The sequence below is a fragment of the Lithobates pipiens genome, unplaced genomic scaffold (assembly GCF_037356315.1).
Source record: "Lithobates pipiens isolate NorthernLeopardFrog02 unplaced genomic scaffold, aLitPip1_a1.2 Scaffold_1, whole genome shotgun sequence".
In the NCBI taxonomy this organism is placed as follows: domain Eukaryota; kingdom Metazoa; phylum Chordata; class Amphibia; order Anura; family Ranidae; genus Lithobates; species Lithobates pipiens.
This window is the reverse complement of record NW_027507685.1, coordinates 140931566-140952951: the sequence shown is the minus strand read 5'-3', so window position 1 is coordinate 140952951 and position 21386 is coordinate 140931566. Positions and strand designations below refer to the sequence as shown.

General features: G+C 43.0%; 1 protein-coding gene across 1 annotated transcript in view; it reads right to left on the bottom strand.

The window, feature by feature from the left end:
* MED27 (mediator complex subunit 27) overlaps positions 1–21386 on the bottom strand; it is a 471863-nt gene that overhangs the window by 277227 nt on the left and 173250 nt on the right. The window lies entirely within an intron of this gene.

Here is a 21386-nt window from a genome sequence, read left to right as displayed (position 1 = left end):
ATTAGGGGATGGTTGACATCAGTCAGAATTTTTGCCATCTGGGCCTCATTCGAGAGATTTCTACTAACTTCCTGTCCTGTAAACAGCATAGGAAGTGGGAAAAACCTTTCCAATAGCGAGAAAAATCCATTCCAAGTCAGTTGATGATATTCCTCAATTTCTCTTCCAGTACACTCAAACTTTTGGATTTTAGATACATTATCTTTGAAATATAGCAAAGTCTTGGTGTACACAACAGTAATTGTTTGCAAAATATTTTTGTAGGATCATATGAAACAGAGTTCAATCCTCTGCACAAGGCTATGGCAGTGCAGTGTGAATGCATGGTAAACATTGCCTAAACAGATCTAAGGCTAAGTACACACTGGCATTCAAAGCAGGTGTTTGAGGGGTGTTTGCAAATTATACTATAGACAGCGTTGGCGTCGCTTCACAACTGAAGCCTCATGTCGAGTCTGGAGGAGTTTGAAGCCTTTCAAAGCCTCCCATTGAAGGCTATGGTAATGCTCTGCAAACATATTGGCAGGAGTTTAAAGCGCGGTTGCAGTTCGTTAAAATAAGTTTTAAAAAAATGATGTAGGGGGAATATAATGTCCTACAATGCCCTGTAATGATAGAGGAGAGCATAGAGTGTCCTGCAGTCACTTCCTTCTATGCACTTCTCGTTTGTGTTGAAGATGGCTGACCTCAACTTATGAGGGTAGGTGTGTAAATCATAATACAGGGCATGAAAGTGCCCTTTAGAATATCTCTTAGAGACAACTGGATGTACCCAATATCTAGATGATAGGGGTCCAACGGATCGTCACCGATCCGTGATGCGAACGGGCCAGCCTGTTCGGATCAGCACACCACGCGATCCGCAGAGTGATCCGCTGATCACGTGGCTTTGGAAAGGCCGCGGCTTCGGCCTAGCTCTAGAGCGGTGGCCATCTTGGTACACCCCACACTCCTGCACAGTAGTGATAGCGAGAAGGGGACAAGAGGACATCTTGTTAGACGCACCGGAGTTTTAGATTTCAATTATTTTCAACACAAAACAAAGTTTATATGCTTAAATACAGTATTTGTAAATCTGACGGACTGTTTAGATGTTACATTTTAAAAACAGCAGCAAACTTGCTGACCTTACACGGTTGCTAATGTGACAGAACTCCTCTGATTTTAACTAAATGTTAAATGTGAAAATCAGAGGTGTTCTGTCACATTAGCAACCATGTAAGGTCAGCAGGATTGCTGCTGCTTTTAAAATTTAACATCTAAACAGTCCGTCAGATTTACAAATACTATATTTAAGCATATAAGCTTTGTTTTGTGTTAAAAATAACTGTGTAATCTAAAACTCCGGTGGGTGTAACAAGATTTGTCTTTTTTTGCTGATCTGAAAAATGATCCAATCCGATCCGTGACTCTGATCCGAGGAACGATCCGATAGTTTTTTGATCCGTTGCACCCCTACTAGATGCCCCTTCTTCTCAGCCATGTGCTCCTACATCAGCATAATCTGCAGGAGGCGAAACATGAGATAAAGCATAGTAATGGAATCCATGCTGCTACCTTCCCTGCTAATGGAGTATGCCCAGGAAAGATTTAGCATGACAAGCCACACCCCAAATTGTTTATTCCCTGTAAGGACACTGCCCTTTAATTAAAAAAGTAGGCATGTGTCTCCAAACCACCTACAGGGCGTTTGGGGAGTGTTTTTAAATCGTCATTAACGGCGGTAGACGGCTCACACTAAAACACATTAATGGTAGACTAATGCCTATGGTAAAGTGCTTTAACGCGAGTTTAATTTATGCCCATACCAAAGTGCATTAATGCTATAGAAGTGTTAAAGTGTTACTAAACCCACAACAGTAAAATCAGTCTGTATATACAGCATAGCATGCTTGTTATACTAACTGTGGAACTTGAGGGGTTAATCCTCTGCATTGTGTAAAAAGGCTGTTTTATGCTGTGTGCACTGATCCGCCCCCTCCTGCAATGTCTACCTTGGAAAGAACAGGCAAGGTAGCCAACCTCAACCTGCACATGCTCAGTTGTGTCTTTTATGCTGGAGAGAACAGTTTCTTGCTCTCAGAGCTAGCCAGGTCACATGATATTGACTTCACAAATGTAGTGAAAATCTCCTCCTTCCTGGACTCTCAGCACTGGAGAAACTCTTCTTTTTAAATTCAAATATTGCCTCTGTATACCACATTCAGTGATAAATTGAAGATTTATAAGCTGTGGGCACTGTGTGAGGGGGGTGGATTTACTATTTTCATATTACTGGGTTTAGTAACACTTTAAGACTTTTATTGAAACGTATTCAAGTGTGAACAAGCCCTTACACGCAAACACCCAAAATGCACACTGTTTGACAAGTTTATTGATCTAGCTGGAATAATAGGCGTTTATTCGAAACAAATGCTTTTCTCACAACATATTAGCTAATAAAATAACGCTAAACACCAACATCCAAGGTGCTACATCATCCAAGGTGTGATGTCAGCCAGAGTCTCTTAAATTAATCATATATAAATGTTATGCTCAAACAATATTTTTTTTCCCTTTTCAAAGTATGCAATTGTTTGTTACCCCAACATTTCACATTCCTGATATGTGGTTGCTGTAGTATGTACTTGTATGAAAACGTATGTTTTTGTTTTATTTCTTCCTTTGTGTGAAATCCCTGGTGCTGCTGCCAGTCACTCTGCTTTCATATTAGAAATGATCACGATAAGCAGCAGAACACACCGTGGTCAGTTCTCCAGCTATGCTGGAAAATCAGCCTGCACTCCTCAAATGATCAGACTTGTCCTGACATGGCCCTGCTGCACAGGCATTTACTGGAGAGTTCAGTGTGCTGCTGCTTCTCCTCCCCCCAGTTGTTATGTAGCTGAGAAGAGAGAATGTGGATTAAACAAAAAAAATCTGATTTTTTTATTTTTTTTTATTAAATCTGATTTTTTTTATATCAAATTTATTCAAATAAAAAACGTTTGGAATAAAAATCTATCTAAAAAATATTTTCTATTTAAGATACATTAATGATTCAGTTTATTCCGTGTGAAATGGAGCTTAGTTATGTAGCATAAGGCTGTATATTCTGCAATATTTACATTTTTGGTAAACTCATTGATGCATTCACACAATGTCACAATAACCACAAGATAAAATAAAGTTCAGGAATATTCCTTTATCCCATTGTTTTGCAAATCTACGTACACTACAAACTGTACAATTGAATCAATTCTCATATCATTATTTTACTAATCTGGCAGCTTATTATTCTAAATAGTAAACCTTCATTTTGCTTGCAAATATTAAAGATTCTAAATACCAGCAAGTGTGAAAACAATAAATGTAGCGCTAAAAAAGTGTGCTTTTTTAGCGCTACATTTATTGTTTTCACATTTATTGTAACTTTGAGTGTTAGCTGCTAGTTTCATCCGAGTAGCTTAGTGTTTTGCCTTTTTGCTACATAAATACCAGCAAGAGTAAGTCCTTACATTTAAAGAGCAAATATTTCAAATCCATCACGGCAGTGCCTGTTAGCGGGCATCCACTCACCTGCTTACACCTCGTCCTTCACTTGTTGTGTCACTGCCACATCACCAGCTGTCCCATTAAAGTGAATGGGACTGTCGGTGAGTCAACAGCGGGGCAGAGGAGGAGCCGCTGTAGAACAGAGATGACAGTTGCTCTTTAAAAATTATGATTTAAAATCAAGTTGATTTAAATCAAGCCTTTTTACTAGTAGTCTAAATCAAATCCACCCTGATGTGATCACTTATAAAAAATAAAGGAAAAAAAGTTTTTTTTCTACACACAAATGTTTAGCCTTTCATTTCAGTTTCAAACTGAATGGGTTGTTTTACAAGGCGATTGTTTACAATCACTTTAAAGCAGAACTGCAGGTAGAGATGTACAGTAGGCTATGGAAACCACATTCATACCTGGGATGGGGAATATAAATGTCAACAAAAGGTGCCTTTGCAGAACATATTGGTTATACATATCTGTTATCTACGCAATCCTCTTACGTGTGACAACCACTGCTACTTTTTCCCCTAAAATCAAGTCACATGATTGGTAACATGTTGTTTTCAGATGACAGAGGCTCCATGCAAACTGTAGCTCATAAACTGACTTATTTTTTGGAGTTTCGGCATTTTTTTTTTAAAAGCCCATAAAACTCCACTCTATGGTATCCTATGTGTCCATGCACACATGGACCTTGTTTGACATTTGTCAGCAGTGGAGTTTATGGGCTGTTATCTGAACACCATAAAATCGCGTTCAAGAGCATTACTGGAAACGCCAGACACTGGTAAAAGGTGTTAAACGAGGGTTAACGCTGTAAAAAGAGCGTTAAGCCTTGTTCTGCGTTTCTATGCCTCTATTCAAAATCAATGGTTCCCTAGGGGAGCCCATTGATTTGAATAGAAGTCGCACCAAAAGTCGGATCATCATGATCCGACTTGAGGTGCGACTTGTGTGTCGAGGATGAAGGGGAACCTCCTGCAAAAATGAAAAAAATAAAATAAAATAAAATTGGCGTGGGGTTCCCCCTTCGGACAATAGAAGACCATTCGGTCTGGTATGGATCTTAAGGGGAACCCCCTTTGCCAAACAAACGGCATGGGGGGCCCCCCCCAAAATTCATACCAGAACCTTATCCAAGTACGCAGCCCAGCCGGTCAGGAAAGGGGGTGGTAACAAGCGAGCGCACCCCCCCTCCTGAACCGTACCAGGCCGCATGCCCTCAACATGGGGGGTAGGTGCTTTGGGGCAGGGGGGCCCTGCGCCCCCCCACCCCAAAGCACCTTGTCCCCATGTTGATGAGGACAAGGGTCCTTCCCGACAACCCTCGCCATTGGTTGTCGGGTCTGCAGGTGGGGGGCTTATCGGAATCTGGGAGCCCCCTTTAATAAGGGGGCCCCTAGACCCCCCACCCTATATGAATGAGTATGGGGTACGTCGTACCCCTACCCATTTCACCTTGAAAAAAGTGTCAAAAATAAAAACGCGCTACACAGGTTTTTAAAATAATTTATTAGGCAGCTCCGGGGGTCTTCTTCCGACTTCGGAGGTCTCTTACTTTTTCTCCGCGCTCTCCGGCCTCTTCTCCCCGCTCCCCTGCTGCTGTCCAGTATCTTCTGCGGGCTCTTTTACTAGCGTTGGCCCAGTCTTCTCCTTAGTCTGCTTCCCCCTTGTCTTCTTCCGATGTTGACACGACGCTCTCTCCCGCAGTAATGTCGGGTGCGCAACGACTTATATTGGCATGGGGCGTGGTGGTCACCAAGTAATGTCATCCAGTGACCACACCCCTTATGATGTCACCACCCGGGGCCTGATGGGACCGTGACTTCATAAGGGGGCGTCGTCACCGGATGACATCATTCGGTGACCATGCCCCATGCCAATATAAGTCATTGTGCACCGCACACCTGGCATTACTGTGGGAGTGAGCATCATGTCAACATCGGAAGAAGAGAAGAGGGAAGCAGGTGACGGAGAAGACCGGGCCAACGCTAGTAAAGAGCGGGCAGAAGATAGTGGAGCAGTCCAGCAGAAGATACCGGACAATGGCAGAAGAACAAGAGAGCGCGGAGAAGAGGCCGGAAAGCGCGGAGAAGAGGCCGGAAAGCGCGGAGAAGAAGGAAGAGACCCCTGGTATTGCCTAATAAATTATTTTAAAAACCTTTGTAGTGTGTTTTATTTTTGACACTTTTTTTCAAGGTGAATGGGTAGGGGTAAGACGTACCCCATACTCATTCATATAGGGTGGGGGCCGGGATCTGGGGGCCCCTTATTAAAGGGGGCTCCCAGATTCCATTAAGCCCCCCACCCGTAGACCCCGACAACCAACGGCAAAGGTTGTCAGGAAGGGCCCTTGTCCTCATCAACATGGGGACAAGGTGCTATGGGGTGGGGGGTGCAGGGCCCACCTGCCCCAAAGCACCTACCCCCCCATGTTGAGGGCATGCGGCCTGGTATGGTTCAGGAGGGGAGGAGCACTCTTTTTTCATTTTGGAGGGGGTTTCCCTTCATCCTCAGCAAGCAAGTCGGATCCTGATGATCAGACTTCTGGTGCAACTTCTATTCAAATCAATGGGCTCCCATAAGGAACCATTAAATTTGAATAGAGGCAGAGAAACTCTGCTAAAAGCTAGAGCTGCTGAACGTGCATGAACAGCAATGCAAAATGCTGATAACATTACGTTTTTCAACCAGCGTTTTCCGACAGCAATCTGGCATCCAGAAACAGCTTTTTTGAGCTCCAGTGTGCATGGAGCCTAAAGGGAGATTTACTCTTCAACACATAGAACAGGTGTGACAATGGGAGATACAATGATGTTAATCAGCCAATATGGACGTAGGCAGAGACTGAGCTGGTGTCACCGGAAGCCGCTTCTTGCTATTTTAATGTAGTTCCATTGCTGCAACACACAGGAACCATTATTTGAGATTTAGTGCCGGATATATTAAGAATGCCGGAGGCAAAGAAATAACGTAAAAGGTAAGGCACATTGATCAGGGAAAAGGTTTGCTACAGATGAAAAATCATTTTGTCTCAAGTTCCTCATTAATTATTATCCAAAATAAATAGCCACTTATTCTTTACAGAAATAGAAAAGAAAGAAAATAATTTTATAAAAAAAAACTGAAAAAAGGTCTTAAATTTTAAACTCAGATAACAAAACCATTCTGCCCTAAGACAGATCAACCAGAAAATCTCCAACAAGACTATAAAAAGACCTAAAACCTTCTGGGGTCTTCATCAACAATGGCCTCTTAACATACGCACTGTTCATTAACTACCAGCTGATTGAGAAGAGAATTTAATGAACGAGTGGACTTCAAGCAAATCAAGCGCAGGCAGAAGAAAAGAAAAAAAAGAGTATTTGACACTGAAGACAGAAAAAACACTTTCTTTCTATCCCCCTAAAGATACATGCAGGTTCGACACCAATTAATTCTTTGCCGTAATCATGTTGGGAAATGACGATGTGACTGCATACTACATATCCACTTCTCGGAGTTCCCACTATCAGCTTCCCAGGCTATTGTGTTCTCTACTCACTGTCATGAAGCCCTTTATAAAGTGCCTTCAGGCAGACATCCAGAACACGACTCTTTTTAACACACGTAGAACTATATTCAAACGTGCTGCTTGCATCCCTGTGCCTAAGGGGGCTTTCAACTCACTATCCAAACTAATGATAAGAAACGCAGCTCTTGCAACACCAGAGTTAGCAATAGACAGAATACTCAAAAAATACCCAGGTTTAAAATGTAACTTTCGTTTTTTTTTTCTAATATTCAGATCAAATGTATGAATGTGAATCTCTCAGCCATTTTGAAATGAATAAAGTCAACTGAATTTTGTTAAAGTAGTGTAAAAACAACTAATAGCGTTGTATCAATTTTTATTTTAAGTTTTATTAAAGCAGTTGTATACCTGCTGAAGTTTTTTTTTTTTTTACTCACCTGCAAAGGAAAAGGCATAATGAGCTAGTACGCACTGCATAGTACTGGGACTGTCAGTGCTGTTTGGACTGGAGGGACCACCTGGTGTGGGGAGAGAATGTCGCTGTGACTAAGGAGGAGACGTGTCATGTCGGTGATCTGTGCTGCTGCACACTGCTGTCAGTGTCACTGTGAGAGTCAATTTCATGTGTGTGTGTGTGCCTTCCCATTCTAATATCTTGCCTTCCTGAGTCCTGTCCCTAAGCTACTCACTTACAATATCGAAAATAAAATAAGAAATATGTTTTTGCCTTAATATCTACCTTAAATCATATTGCTAATTGCATATTGTACATGCTTGTACTTGTAATTTTGTAACTTTTGGAAATGCCAGTAAATTTTGGGTGTCATGTCAGTAAATGTCTATCTGGTAGATTGGAAACACTTATACACACACACAGTATGACAGAGGATGATCTTCACCCTCACAATTCGAGACAAACCTGGTCAAATCCAATGTGCTAAAGTAATATTAGTAGGGCAGTACTGGTTTTCAAGAGCTTTATTATGTGACCAATGTTTTGGTGGGTTGCCGTCCTCTTATCAAAGCAACATGCACAATCTTTACTTTACAAATAAACATTTAATACAGGGAGCACTATACAAACTATGCACATTGCCCAAGGTTTTGTGCCCATAAAAAAGCTGCAAGAACAGAAAAATACTTGTTAAGCTGACAGAAATAAAGTAAGCTTCTAACTTTCTGTGCATTCAGCTTCTGTACTGAATTCCCAAATCTCCCCAGTAGACTACAGAACACTTTATGTTGAGAGATGAGCAGAGAGTGAGGTGTTCTAACAGTTCACATCCTAGGGCAGTGATGGTGAACCTTGGCACGCCAGATGTTTTGGAAATACTTTTCCCATGATGTTCATGCACTCTGCCTTGTAGTTGAGCATCAAGGGAAATGTAGTTTCAAAACATCTGGGGTGCCAAGGTTTGCCATCAGTGTCCTAGGGTCACATCACTGCTTCACCACAGATACAATACAGTGAGTGAACACCGTCACCCTAAGATAGGAAACTAGATACTGGCAGAATCACCCAGTGAAAAAATCCTAAAAAACGAATGCAGTAACTAGATGTAAGGCCGGGGTGTCAAACTCAATTTAATCGGAGGCCACATCAGCATTATGTTTTTTCTCCATGGGCTGCTTGTATCTGAAAGACTATATCAATTTCATCCAGGCTTTTTCTTCCCAGAGAATATGTGCAGGAACTCAACCAGGCCTGCACCCTCAATCGCATCAAATTGTGGGTGTGGTCAAATTGCAGTGGGATTAGCTTAATGGGGCAATAAATACCACAAGTGCATTATGTGTGGAGTTCAGGGGTGTGCTATGTAGAGTTTGCAGAGCTCAGGGGTGTGTTATTGTACAAATTTGAAGAGTGCACTACATACAAAGTGCAGAGATTTGGGTTTGCGCTATGTAGAGAGTGCAGGGTTCAGCTTTCACAGGTTGTCCACATTTCGCTTCCACCCCTCCTCAGCTCTGACTTCTGAAGCACTCTCCCCCCATTCCCAATCTCTGAACACATCTCTCTACACAGCCCCCCCACAAAAGCTTCCTCACATCTCGCCAACCAGGCCCAGCTTTAGTACCTTCTGGCTGTATAGGCAGCTCCGCCTCTCATTGGTTGGCATCTGTGCACCTTACCATGTGATGCCACATCCCACATTGCATCTCCCTTGTCCCAGCTGTGAGTACAGGGCAGGCAGGGATCTGGGAGAACCATTGAGAGGAAGGCTGTCCTTGTAAACACAGGAGGTTTCTGTGTTTACAATTGACAGTAGTGAGTGGGGAGCGAATGGTGAGAGCCGGATGTGATAAACCACTAATGATGCACCATTAAAGCGTTTGTTAACCCCCCCCCCCCCCCAAAAACGAAAATCATATCCTGGTCCCTTAAAGCAGATTAAACGGCACAGTGCTTGTGCTGTGTAATCTGCCCCCCCCCCCCCCCCCTCTAAACTGTAAAAAATATCCTTCCTGAACCTGCCACTTCCTGTATCCCCGTCTGCACTGACCACGAAAATCATGGTTGCTAAGCCACGACCACCGTGATCAGAGTACATCCCACCGTCATATGCTGCCTGGTCTCAAGCTCTCCCCTCTCCCCCTCAACCCCCTACTCCCTGCCTCTCAGCTCCCTCTGTCTGACACGTGGCCACTTTTCAGTTAGGAGACAGGGCTTCTGCGGGTGGAGTCGAGCAGCCACGTGAACTCCCCAGCTGACGTCAGAGGGATATCACATCTCCTCCGGCAGAAGCAATCCATCGGAGCTGGAAAGCAGCCGCGAGTCCCGTGACCGGCCTGAAGACAGCTGAAAAACGGTATGTGCCTCCACGGTGGGGACACTTATAAATTAGTGTTAGGTACCACAGATATTCTGTGGCTTACGCATGCATTTGCAAATGTGTGCAGACTAAACCCGTGCTTTTAATGCATACTGTTAGACAGGTTATTTGGTGGTAAGTTAAGCTTGTTTTTTTTCCCCCTTGGATTTATCCTTGGCCTTGTTTGAAAAATGGTATTTACACTGCTCGTTTTTTAAAATGCTTCACACCATGTGGTATGCCAGCCTCTAATAGAGGAGCTGGCATAGACTTAAACAAATGGGTTCACAAACACTTTAACCATACACCTATGACACTCTTCCTGAGGAAGGGGAGGTTGGAAAGGCCGGGGGGATTAAAATCACATGTGCTTACTGATTCAAAGCATATAACACTTCTACTCAGAGCAGGGAAAAGAAGTGTGCATTAAAAAAAATATTCCATATACATTTCTCTAGTAGGAAGTACATCATACCTACATTGGGTGCAAAGCCAATCGTTCTCATGCCTTAGTAGTTTCAGCCACAAGTCCCTTTGTTGTGAATACAAGAATTGCAGGTTCTGTTTTCTTGGGTGGATGTTTGAATTTTCAGGCACAGATGTTTGTGTGACTATAAGCTCTTAAATCTGCTGTGCTTTTCCTGCAGATGTCACCTTGTGCAGCCAAAAGGCCTATGCTGCTATTTCAGGCCAATGAATTACAAACTTAAATAGCCGGTCAATAGCAAAACAAGGGATCTGAATAGAGAAGTAGGTTTATTTGTATTTGCAGAAATGCTCAAAAAAATACTTTTTGAAGACAACACCCTCACTTCATGCCACAAAGTTCTTTTTGGCCAAGGAGGCATTTTTAGCGCCAGGAATTTCGAGCATACAAATCTGCTGTAAAAAATAACTTGTTTTACACACATTTGTTTGCAATTCAGGCAGATATTTAAAAAAAAGATTAGTTAATAGTTATATATTTATACTAAATAATGTTTAAATGTAGTTATCTGTAAATACAATATTTTGACTCATTAGCCTTATGCAACTCCCGGTATAGTACAGTATAGTGTCCAGATTGGGACAGTTAGGGGCATCATGAGGCGCTACATACCCATGAGCAGAAAAGGAATATGTTGTCTATCTATTTGTCCAATCATAGACTGACAGCTGTGAGGTGACACAGAAAAACTACAGTAAAGCTGACTGGTAGTGCTGAGCGCTCACGGTAAAAGGCAGATAGCATTGGTGAGGAAGATCTGTTAAAATAGAGCTAAGGTCTCAAGCCATATGTCAAGTCCAGACAGCAAGGATCTGACAAATGGTCACTTAGACAACAGCAGGTTGCACAGTGGAGACTGCTGGGTCTTCAAGAGGGCTTCTATCCTAAGTGTCTAAATACAGTATTATCTTCCACGGAGATTGTTCGTGTCCTGTTGAGTCCTTAACTGGCTGGGTCAACCACAAGTATTGTCCATTCCTATAAGAAACCCTCCTCAACAGGATATTGCTGAGCAAATACCTTAGGGACGGCAAACAGCAATTCAGGGTGAAGTCAGTTACTGTACAAGACAAGCTCCAAAAGAAAAAAAGTGTACTGGGAAGGTCTTAGCAGGTTTGGGCAATTTCACAGAACCCTAGGAGGAGAGACATGATCACTCCCTTCAGGACCTGTGACTGGAATCTAAGCTTACTGAGGCCATCTGACCCCTTTGTCTCTGCACTTACAATTTGCCATCTGCAATGTCAAATGTCCTCCAAGGGGTACCCACAGCCTTCTCTTTAGATTGCTGAATCCAGAAAAGGTCAGGGGACCAGGTGCTGATCGAGAGAGTGCACCATGAAGATGTAAAATGGTGAGTGCGTGTACAGTAAAGCCACTAGCATCGAGGTGCAGCAGCATCTGCTGTGTACAGACTTGCAGCAGAAGCCAAGAAATGGTGTTCCATGGCTGTGACACATTTAAGGTGTCACAGCCTGCACTTCACTATGACATTTGAGCACCAGATGACTGGGTCAGAGAACAGCACAGATGTCCTCTTACTCTGTGCATGATGTACAAGGACCAGCTACATCCTGCCATCATCCTCCACAATAGGCATACACCCCCCCCCCCCCCCCCCCCCCGAAAGGACCTTCAGTGACAGGGCTCAGCCACCAATAGGCAACAGCCCTGAACCTGCATAGAACTCTGTAGCCAACTAAACACAGTGTATCACATGCCAAGGTGGGTGCCCACACAAGATCTAGTCCACATCTAGTTTCACATCTCATACGGGTTGCAGTGGGGTACAGTAACCTGAAATTCAGCTGGTGAGTCAACTGATCCAGAAGCTGCAGAAGGAAGTCGCAGGCTCTGGCGCAGTCAGGAAGCTTGATAGAAGAATCTTGAAAGGTATGCTTCACTCAATAGAGAGGAGACATTCATAACCTAAACACACAAAAAAGCTTTACCCATATCAAATGGTCCTCCGCAAGATAGAACGAATCAAGACATTTCTCACATTATCTGGACTAACAGCAGTGGAATACATTCTATACTCCCCCAACCCTCTCGTGAATAATTGCCACACGTGTGGTAGAAGAAAAACGTAGACAAACCAATGAAGTGGATGAAGTAATCTCTCAAGAAGCAGGGAGCCTTTAATGGCTTTCAATCATTCACCAAACACCACTGGTCACAGCTGATAAGGTCTCACAATATCTACCTTGTCAGAGGTTACACAACCAGTACTTTTAATGTGTTATGCGATCTCCAATCAACTGCCAAACATAACAGCCACTCTGCAATAAAAAGCACGAAACATATTGCCACGTGAAATAAAATTCATTTACCTAACTTGAGATAAGCAAGTCCCATGGTGGAAGACAATGTAATTAAAATAATTGATTTAGTAAACAGAGTACAGTACACAGCAATGCATTCAGATATGAAGATAAAAGCAACTCATCTCATGTCCAACAACTTTACATTGTGGCCACAAAAAAAAATGTAACCCCAAATATATTTTTTGATCTTTCAGACTTTCTGTAAGGAAAATCACCAAAAATAAAAGTGACAGTGGGTATGAAAGACAAGTGTTTTGAAATGTCAGCGGCTCAAGGATTCGATCTCCAATATGGGAATTTGCAATGAAAGCAATATGTAGAGTGTGTTATGGAATTAAAGCAAGTGAGACAGCTTGGCACACACAATTCACGCTCTCAAACGTTCCTTTAACTTCTCTCTGATCTTCTCTACTAGATGCGGCTTATTAAGAGCTAGTTGCAAGCTCAGCCATTTAAAACACAGCTGGCTATAGGCTTTCCCTAAAGTGAACATCACAGTATCTGTTATATCTGCATAGACAGCAGAGATGCACTAGAAGAGCGTTTTCAGGCAACAAGTAAAATCAGTCAGTGAACTGTTATGCAATGGGGGAAATACAGCCTAATTTTCCACTATCAACTGTAAATTCAGCAGGCTTTTCACAGCAGCTCTGGACCAAACAGCAGCCTCTTGCCATCGGGTTGTGAGCATCATCCCCTACTGTCTTTCTCAACTGCAGTCCTCAAGGCGCCCCAACAGGTCATGTTTTCAGGCTTTCCATTATTTTGCACAGGTGATTTGATCAGTTCCAGTGAAAACATGACCAGTTGGGGCACCTTGAGGACTGAAGTTGAGAAACACTGCCCTACATGATTCAGTGAGCTTAACAAGAGTTCTGTGCAAGAATTACTTGGCACTTTCACCTGTTTGTTGCACACCAAGATACAAGGTGTTTCAAAAGATGACAATACCACCACACACAGGGTTTTAGATGAATAAGACCATGCCAGGGTAAGGGTAAAGTCAGCTGGTGAAAAATTTGTGTCTCTGGGTTAAGTGTAAGGGATTAGTGGAATTTTAGGCCACTTTCACACCGACGGTAAAGCGCAGCTAGTTTTAGCGGCACTTTACTGCTGTCTTAATGGCACTTTTATGCCACTAGCGGCAAAATCGGGGTTATAAGCTTCGGCAGCGCTGGCCAATAATTTCAATGGCAGGGGCATTTTGAGAACCGGTGTATTCACAGCTCCAAAGATGCTGCTTGCAGGACTTTTTTTCCTGTCCTGCAAGTGCACCGCCCCAGTGTGAAAGCACTCTGGATTTTACAATGGGGCTGCAGAAGAGGCAGTTTTCAGGTGCTATTTTTAGCTTAAAAAAAGCCTGTAATATGCCTCAGTGTGAAAGTGGCCTAAAGGATAGTTTGAATCCTCCTTTTCAGTGAATGAAGTAGATCCTTGCCACCACTGGAGGGAGCCGTTGGAAAATAAGTCATGTCGTAGGGTAATGCGTATCTATCAATGCAGCCACAGCAGGATGCAAACAGGCCCTTAGAAGATTTAGACCAGGCATTTAAAATTAGCGGACCTCCAACTGTTGCAAATCTACAAGTCCCATCATGCCTCTGCCTCTGGGTGTCATGCTTGTGGCTGTCAGAGTCTTGCTATGCCTCACAGGACTTGTAGTTCTGCAACAGCTGGAGGTCTACTAATTGCATATCCCTGCTTTAGACTATGGTGCATCACACCCACAATGATTCAGACGAGACTGGGAACAAAGAGAATTTAATTTCTTTCTTGGGCTAAAGAGAAAAGGGCCCTTGAAGGATGTGCACTGCAAGTACAGTTATCATTCAAGTAGGGTTTCTATCAAACCAAAGTAGTTTTAAACTTGACTATTAGATCCCAAAATGGCATTCAGTTGCTTAACTGATGCCGATAAAAGGTACAAGAGCATGTTTTACACACGCTTATTTCCTGGTATCCATATGGCTGCATACATTTTATTTTTATTTTTTTATTAAAATACTTTCACATTCCTGTGAAAAATGGAATATCATTCCAAATATCCAAATTATCTAAAGAAAGGGCCAGATTACTGACCTTCAGACTTTAGAGGGGCCAGACTGTAGCCAGTAGGAGTAAACGATTGATCGATTGACGAGAAATTACATTGATCGTAAAGGTTTTTTTGTTTTTTGATTATTTAAATAAAAACACGTCATACCTACTCTTCAGCCGCTGCTCTGGGCTCCCTCTCTTCTCCGTGCGCCATCATAGGTGCACATGCATGCTTGGTTCCGGACACTCCTGTACATTTCCATTGACACACACAGTGCGACTGGGCCTCACCCCCTCATCCCTGCATTTGATTGACAGCAGCAGGAGCCAGTGAGGAGGGAGAGCAAGAACAGTGCCACTACTGACCATAGTTTTTTGTTTAGCTTAATGCAGAGAATGCATTAAGGCAAAAATCTTTCAGACTCTACAGCCACTTTAACTGCTAAAGTTTTTTTTACCTTCAAGTGGTTGTAAAATCAGGTGTTTTTTTCATCTTAAAGGGGTTGTAAAGCTTCGTGTTTTTTTACCTTAATGCATTCTATGCATTAAGGTGAAAGAAAACCTTGCACTCTCCGGCTCCCACAAGCCCCGTTTTACTTACCTCAGCCTCAAATCTCCTTGGGCGCGATTCCACATTGCTTTCCCCCAGCTCTTGTGGGCTCTTCATTGGATGATTGATAGCAGCATAGCCATTGGCTCCCACTGCTGTCAATCAAATCAATGCCGGGGACAGGGCCGAGTGATACACTCGGGCCTATGGCTGCCGACTGTATCACACGGGAGCGCACCCGCAAGCTAACCCCCTTTGGGAGAGAGCTTCCCAGATGGGGGGGTTAGCTCTTGCGGGGAGGAGCCAAGACAGCCGCGAGGGACCCCAGAAGACTAGGATCGGGATCACTCTGTGCAAAAAATTAGACCTTTACAACCCCTTTAATTTATTCTATAAAAAACCTTCTGTGTGCAGCAGCCTCCCTCAGCCCCCCTAATATTTACCGGAGGTCCCTCTAGATCCCACGATGTTGCAGGAGTGTCTCTGCTGCCCGGGACTCCCCTCCTCATTGGCTGAGAAAACAGCTTGGCGCCACTGGCTCCTACTGCGGCCAAAGTCAGTCAGCCCATGAGGAGAGAAAGGGGGTGGGCCGGAGCTCTGTGTCTGAATGGACACAGGGAGCTGTGGCTCAGCTCAGGTGCCCCCATAGCAAGCTATTTACTGTGGTGGCACTCTACGGAAGGGAGGGGCCAGAAGCACCGACAAGAGACCCAAGAAGAGGAAGCTTTGGGTTGCTCTGTGCAAAACCATTGCACAAGCTAGACAAGTATATATATTTTTTTTAGTTTAAAATAAACCTAAGAGACTTTAGTATCACTTTAATGCAGAAAATGCATTAAGGAAAAAAAAAAAACTTTCAGCCTTTACAGTCACTTTAACTGCTATTCTTATGTCTCATGCCAAAAAAATTTAAAACATGTAAGGCTCATGTTTCCTCCAGTTTGATTAGATTAATTTAGGCTGTTTAATCAGGAGTCTCTCTCATCACTGCAATACTTTGTGGTCTGCCCCAAGTATGGTAGGTGGGCTTAGCAACCTAGCTCTTAGCCATTCAGGACACAATGACAGCCTCCTAAAAGTTCACCTCACCTATACCTCAACCACCTATACTTACCATCTCTGGTACCCACTGCCCCCCGATTAGAGGATCCATAAAATAACAAGACTTAAAAAGCAAATTGGTAACATGTGGACACAAATCATTTAGCCTGCCAGTTGAGTCTATATATATATATATATATATATATATATATATATATATATATATATATATATATATATATATATATATATATATATATATGTATGTGTGTGACCCCTGGCACCTGTAATCCTAGGGAGCAAACTACAACAAATTTACCACTAAATATCAGACAGATTTTCGCTCAAAACAGATGCATAATTAAGAAGTGGTCAGCATCCAGTTTTGCTAATGCTAGTGCTATTTTAGAGGAGCTACAGGGAATTCCTAAATTACGTTGCCTTATTAAAAACAAATGTGTCTAAATTTTTTTCTCACTGCTCCTGTGTGACAAAATAGATAAATGTCCCCCCAAGTGCTTTCAGGTATGGGGAGCATGTGACCCTCTCCCTTAAGTCCCAACACTGTCACAAAAAGGAGGAAGCGGGTTATATCAATCCATCAGGAAGGCTCAGTTAACCAAAAACGGTAAGACCACAAAGCAATGGAGCATGGGGAAAATGAGTATAAGTGGGTCACAGGGTGTGATTGCCTTAAACAGGATAAGCGGGGGTATCTTTAAAGTGGTTGTAAACTCTCCCCCACAACTTTGTCCCATGTAAATCAGCATAAAAACCTTAATGAACACTGCTTGTAGATATCTCCTTACTGGCTTAGTATTGTAGCAATCCTTTTTGTTCTTTAGAATGACGTCACTGGGCATGCCCAGATCTCCCCTGATTTACAGCACACACTCTATGTGCTTATCTGTTTTCAGGACTTCCTACGGCACACTACTGAAATCCCAAGAGACTTCATAATCACGCAGAGCTTCCTCCTACACCCCATATGACCATGTGACATCACATGCAGTGTAAAGCAGGCCATGGGACAGCATTAATGCAGTCTTATCAGCTGAAGCTGAAGCTGATGCTGATAGGACTCACACAGGCAAACACTAGATAATCAGCACAAGTAAATACTATGAAATAAAACAAGTCAGCTATGAACAGGGAAGCAGAGTTGCCATAGAAATGTTGGATTGAGAAGGAGGCTTGGTTAACAGTACAGGAAGTGCTCAAAGTAAGGGCGGAAATACACTCCACTGTTGACTCAGAAAGCAATCCTTAAGATGGCGCTGCGTTACCCCTGGAAACAAGTTTTTAAAGTTTCTTTAAACAATAAGTAATATGCGATTTGGGCTGGATTACAGTGGCTATAGTTTGATAATGACTTATTATAATGGACTATATGAAAAGAAGCATCAGAGTGGGAGAGTTTACGTCCTCTTTAAAGGGTTTATTAATCTTTACTAAAACTTTCTGTACAGGTAAGGGGTGCCTGAAAAACGACCAAAGATGGTATTAACCCCTCCTGCCGTGTTGCTGGGACATTGCAAAAACACTCTTGGCCACTTCAAACCCCCTCACATGCATTCTCTCTCCCCTGTGGCAGTAGCACTGAGATCAGTAATGCGGCAATAGAGAAGATAGAGTACCCCACATGCATGGGCTTGGGAGCTCACTCCTGTGATGATGGGGATAAGCAGTAAGAGCCGAGAACATCTTAGCAATTCCCTAGCAACGAGGCAGGATGGGATGACGCTTTCTCTGGGAATTTTTCAGTCAGGCTTTAGGAGGTACATAAATAGCCAACAATTAAAGCAAGGGCATGATTCAACTTTGGTCAAAGCTGTAGAGTTTTTCCTCTACAGGTGCCCCATACTTCTATGTTTATTTTTTAGGTAAAAGTGAACCAATCCTTATTCTTTTTTTTCGAAGATCTCTTATTCCAATTTTGTTGGTACATTTCCTTTACCTGCTGCATTTCAGGAAAATGTAATAAAACTTTTGGAACTTAAAGCAGCACAGACTCCAAGTTTTATTGCACAGTTAGTAATTCTTTTTAAGGCGCAATGGCAACCTGACAGCTGGGATTAGTTTAGGCCCGCTGAAGAAAGGAACAAAGATGAGCCATTAGTCATATGAACATATAACAAACAATCTCCAGAGGGTTGTATTGCTTACTATCTAATGACAATACCCTGTACATGGCCATCTTAAAAATCCAAAAGCTTCTGTTGTGCTAATCAGAACTGCTATCAACCGTCCTTCCAATGACAAGGGCTTAAAATCTATACAACATTAAATATTTAGCCAGCTTGTTTTTTAATGGGCAGAAGGTCAAAGTTAATAAAAATGACCAGCAGTTTTGGTCTGACCAGATCTATTTATAATTTATGCATCAAGGTAATATGAAAGCAAATGCATTTTAGAACTTTAAAGCGAAGTTCCGCCTGGGGGAAAAAAAGAAAATTAAAAGTCAGCAGCTACAAATACTGTACCTGCTGACTTTTAATAAAAGGACACTTGCCTGTCCAGGGAGCCCGCAATGTCGGCACCCAAAGCAGACCAGCCCCCGATGCAGGCACCAGCATCCTTACTAAGGAAAACAGGAAGTAAAGCCTTGCGGCCTGTTTCCTACTGCGCATGCGCGAGTCACACTGCATGTTCTGAATGGTCCCTCCTGTCTTCTGGGACCTGTGTCTCCCAGAAGGCAGCAGGGGTAAGGGGGAGAGGACAGACATTGCGTAGATCGCCGCATCTTTCCCCGGAAGTGGGAGCAGATACTTGGTATCTTTGACAGGTATCTGCTCCCCTCTGAAAGCTGCCAAGTGTGTGTGTGTGTGTGTGTGTGTGTGTGTGTGTGTGTGTGTGTGTGTGTGTGTGTGGAGGTGGAGGAACGGGTCTGATCAGCGGAAGTTCCATTTCTGGGTGGAACTCCGCTTTAAGTGAATCGGTGGGCACAATGGAGGACTCTGAATTTTACCTTAATAGGGGCACTCCTATAAAGGAACTGCTTATTATATAAACTTTATACTATGCTGTGTTGTTACCACCTTTTGGTCCACCCCCCCCTCACCTTCCAACACCAATGATTAGTGAAGCCACCCATCACAGTGATGGACCAATAGTGACGTAAAGGACAGGGGTTGCAGAATTAGGTTCCCTTCGGTATCTGTCCTCCATCCCCACAACACTGCTTATGCTTACAATTCCTTCTCTCCGCTGCCACTGTATTTTCCCGAAAAGAGGGAAATGAATCCTGTTTTAATTGCACACTGTGCGTTTACCAGGGATAGATAGATAGGGTGGAGAGGGTGGAGAGGGTTTGGAACACCTGTCAGTTTTTATTGCAGGAGATTCCCCCCTCTCCATTTCTCCCGTTTACCATTAGCACTAAAAGTGAAAGAGTTAAAGAAAATCACAAATTTTGGGTGGGGGTTCCAAGAAATTCCCTTAATTTTCAGGGATCTCCTTTCACTTTCAGTTTGGCTATGGGACAGGAAGTGAGGAGAAAATTGCAATGAGACACAGATGGCACAAAAAAAAAATCTGACAGGGGTTATAACCCTCCCTTACTCTATCCAAACATAAAAAAAAATGTACCTACTGTATATAGTATTAAAAAAAAAAAGTGTACATATAGTTCTACTTAAAGTCAGCAAAATACACCCAAGATGCATAAACACAAAAGCTGTCTCAAGTCTTGCAGTTTGTTATCTTTAGAAAGAGAGAGCCCAGGTTCATATATATGTGAATTGGAAGTGATTTGAACCGCATCCAATTCTCATGATATGGGAACCAAACTGGCTTTCATTGGAGCAGGTTCACATATGTGCAGGCTTGGGCACAGTGCGTTTTTAAAAAGGGATGATTTTTAGTGCAGGTCAGTTGCGATTTCAAGTGTCATACACTTTAAAATTTGGCACCTGAACCAGTGAACAAAACCACACCGGACACCTTGGAGAAACTGCACTGAAACTGGCCCCACACATGTGAATGGGCTCTAAAGAAAAGCCTGTCCCTGCTAGCCTGCTGTAGAGAATGACCTCTTCTCTTAGTATGGAAGCAGTGGTCTCTCTGCAGAGGTCCAGCACACCCCTTCCTGAGTCAGACCTACAGCTCTACAGTCAGCAAAGTTAATGCTCCACCACTGAGGAGCTGTTTGTCTCTTCAGAGATACTGTTGCTTCTATACGGAGAGCAAGAGCATGCTGGCAGGTGACAGGCTTTTCTACTCAGGCTGTGGCCTCATTTCAAAGAGAATATGCAGTGAACCCCTTTTGTGTTGGGCTTTAAACCAAACAATTACAAGAAACTAGCATTTTCATAAGGAGATCTGCACTGGTAGCCATAGCACATGAAGAGGCTGTCCTTTATTTAACCACCTCAATACAGGACTTACACCCCCCTTCCTGCCCAGGCCATTTTTCAGCGCTGTCACACTTTGAATGACAATTGCACAGTCATGCTACACTATAACCATGTGAAATTTTTATAATTTTCTTCACATATATAGAGCTTTCTTTTGGTGGTATTTAATCCCTCCTGGGATTTTTCTTTTTTCCCCTTAAAAAAAAAAAAAAAAAGATTAAAAAAAAAAAATCATTTTGAAAAAAATGTTTTTGTTAGTTTCTGTCAGTAAATTTAGTAAATAAGTAATTTTTCTCCTTCACAAATGGGCACGGATGAGGCGGCACTGATGAGGCACGAATATGCCGCACTTTTGGGCACCGATATCTGGCACTGGGCACAGATAGCCAGCACTGACTGTCATCACTAATGGGCACAGATCGCTAGCAGTAGTGGGCACACAGTTCTGGCACTGGTGGGCACTTAATTGTAATCAGGGCACTGATGATCAGTGCCTGGATTACATCCCTAGATGTCCTCTGCAAGGAGATGCCACTGATTGGCTCTCCTCTCCCCACACTCTGTCAAGTGTGAGGCGAGGAGCGCAGATTTCCAGAATTTCCGTGTTTACATGTGACCGGGTGTGATTGGACACAGCTGATCACATGGTTAAAGAGTCGCGGGCGGGGTTCTTTACACAGATCGGGGTTTTGCCCTGCCCTAGCAACAAGGTGCGGCCACGATCACCGATC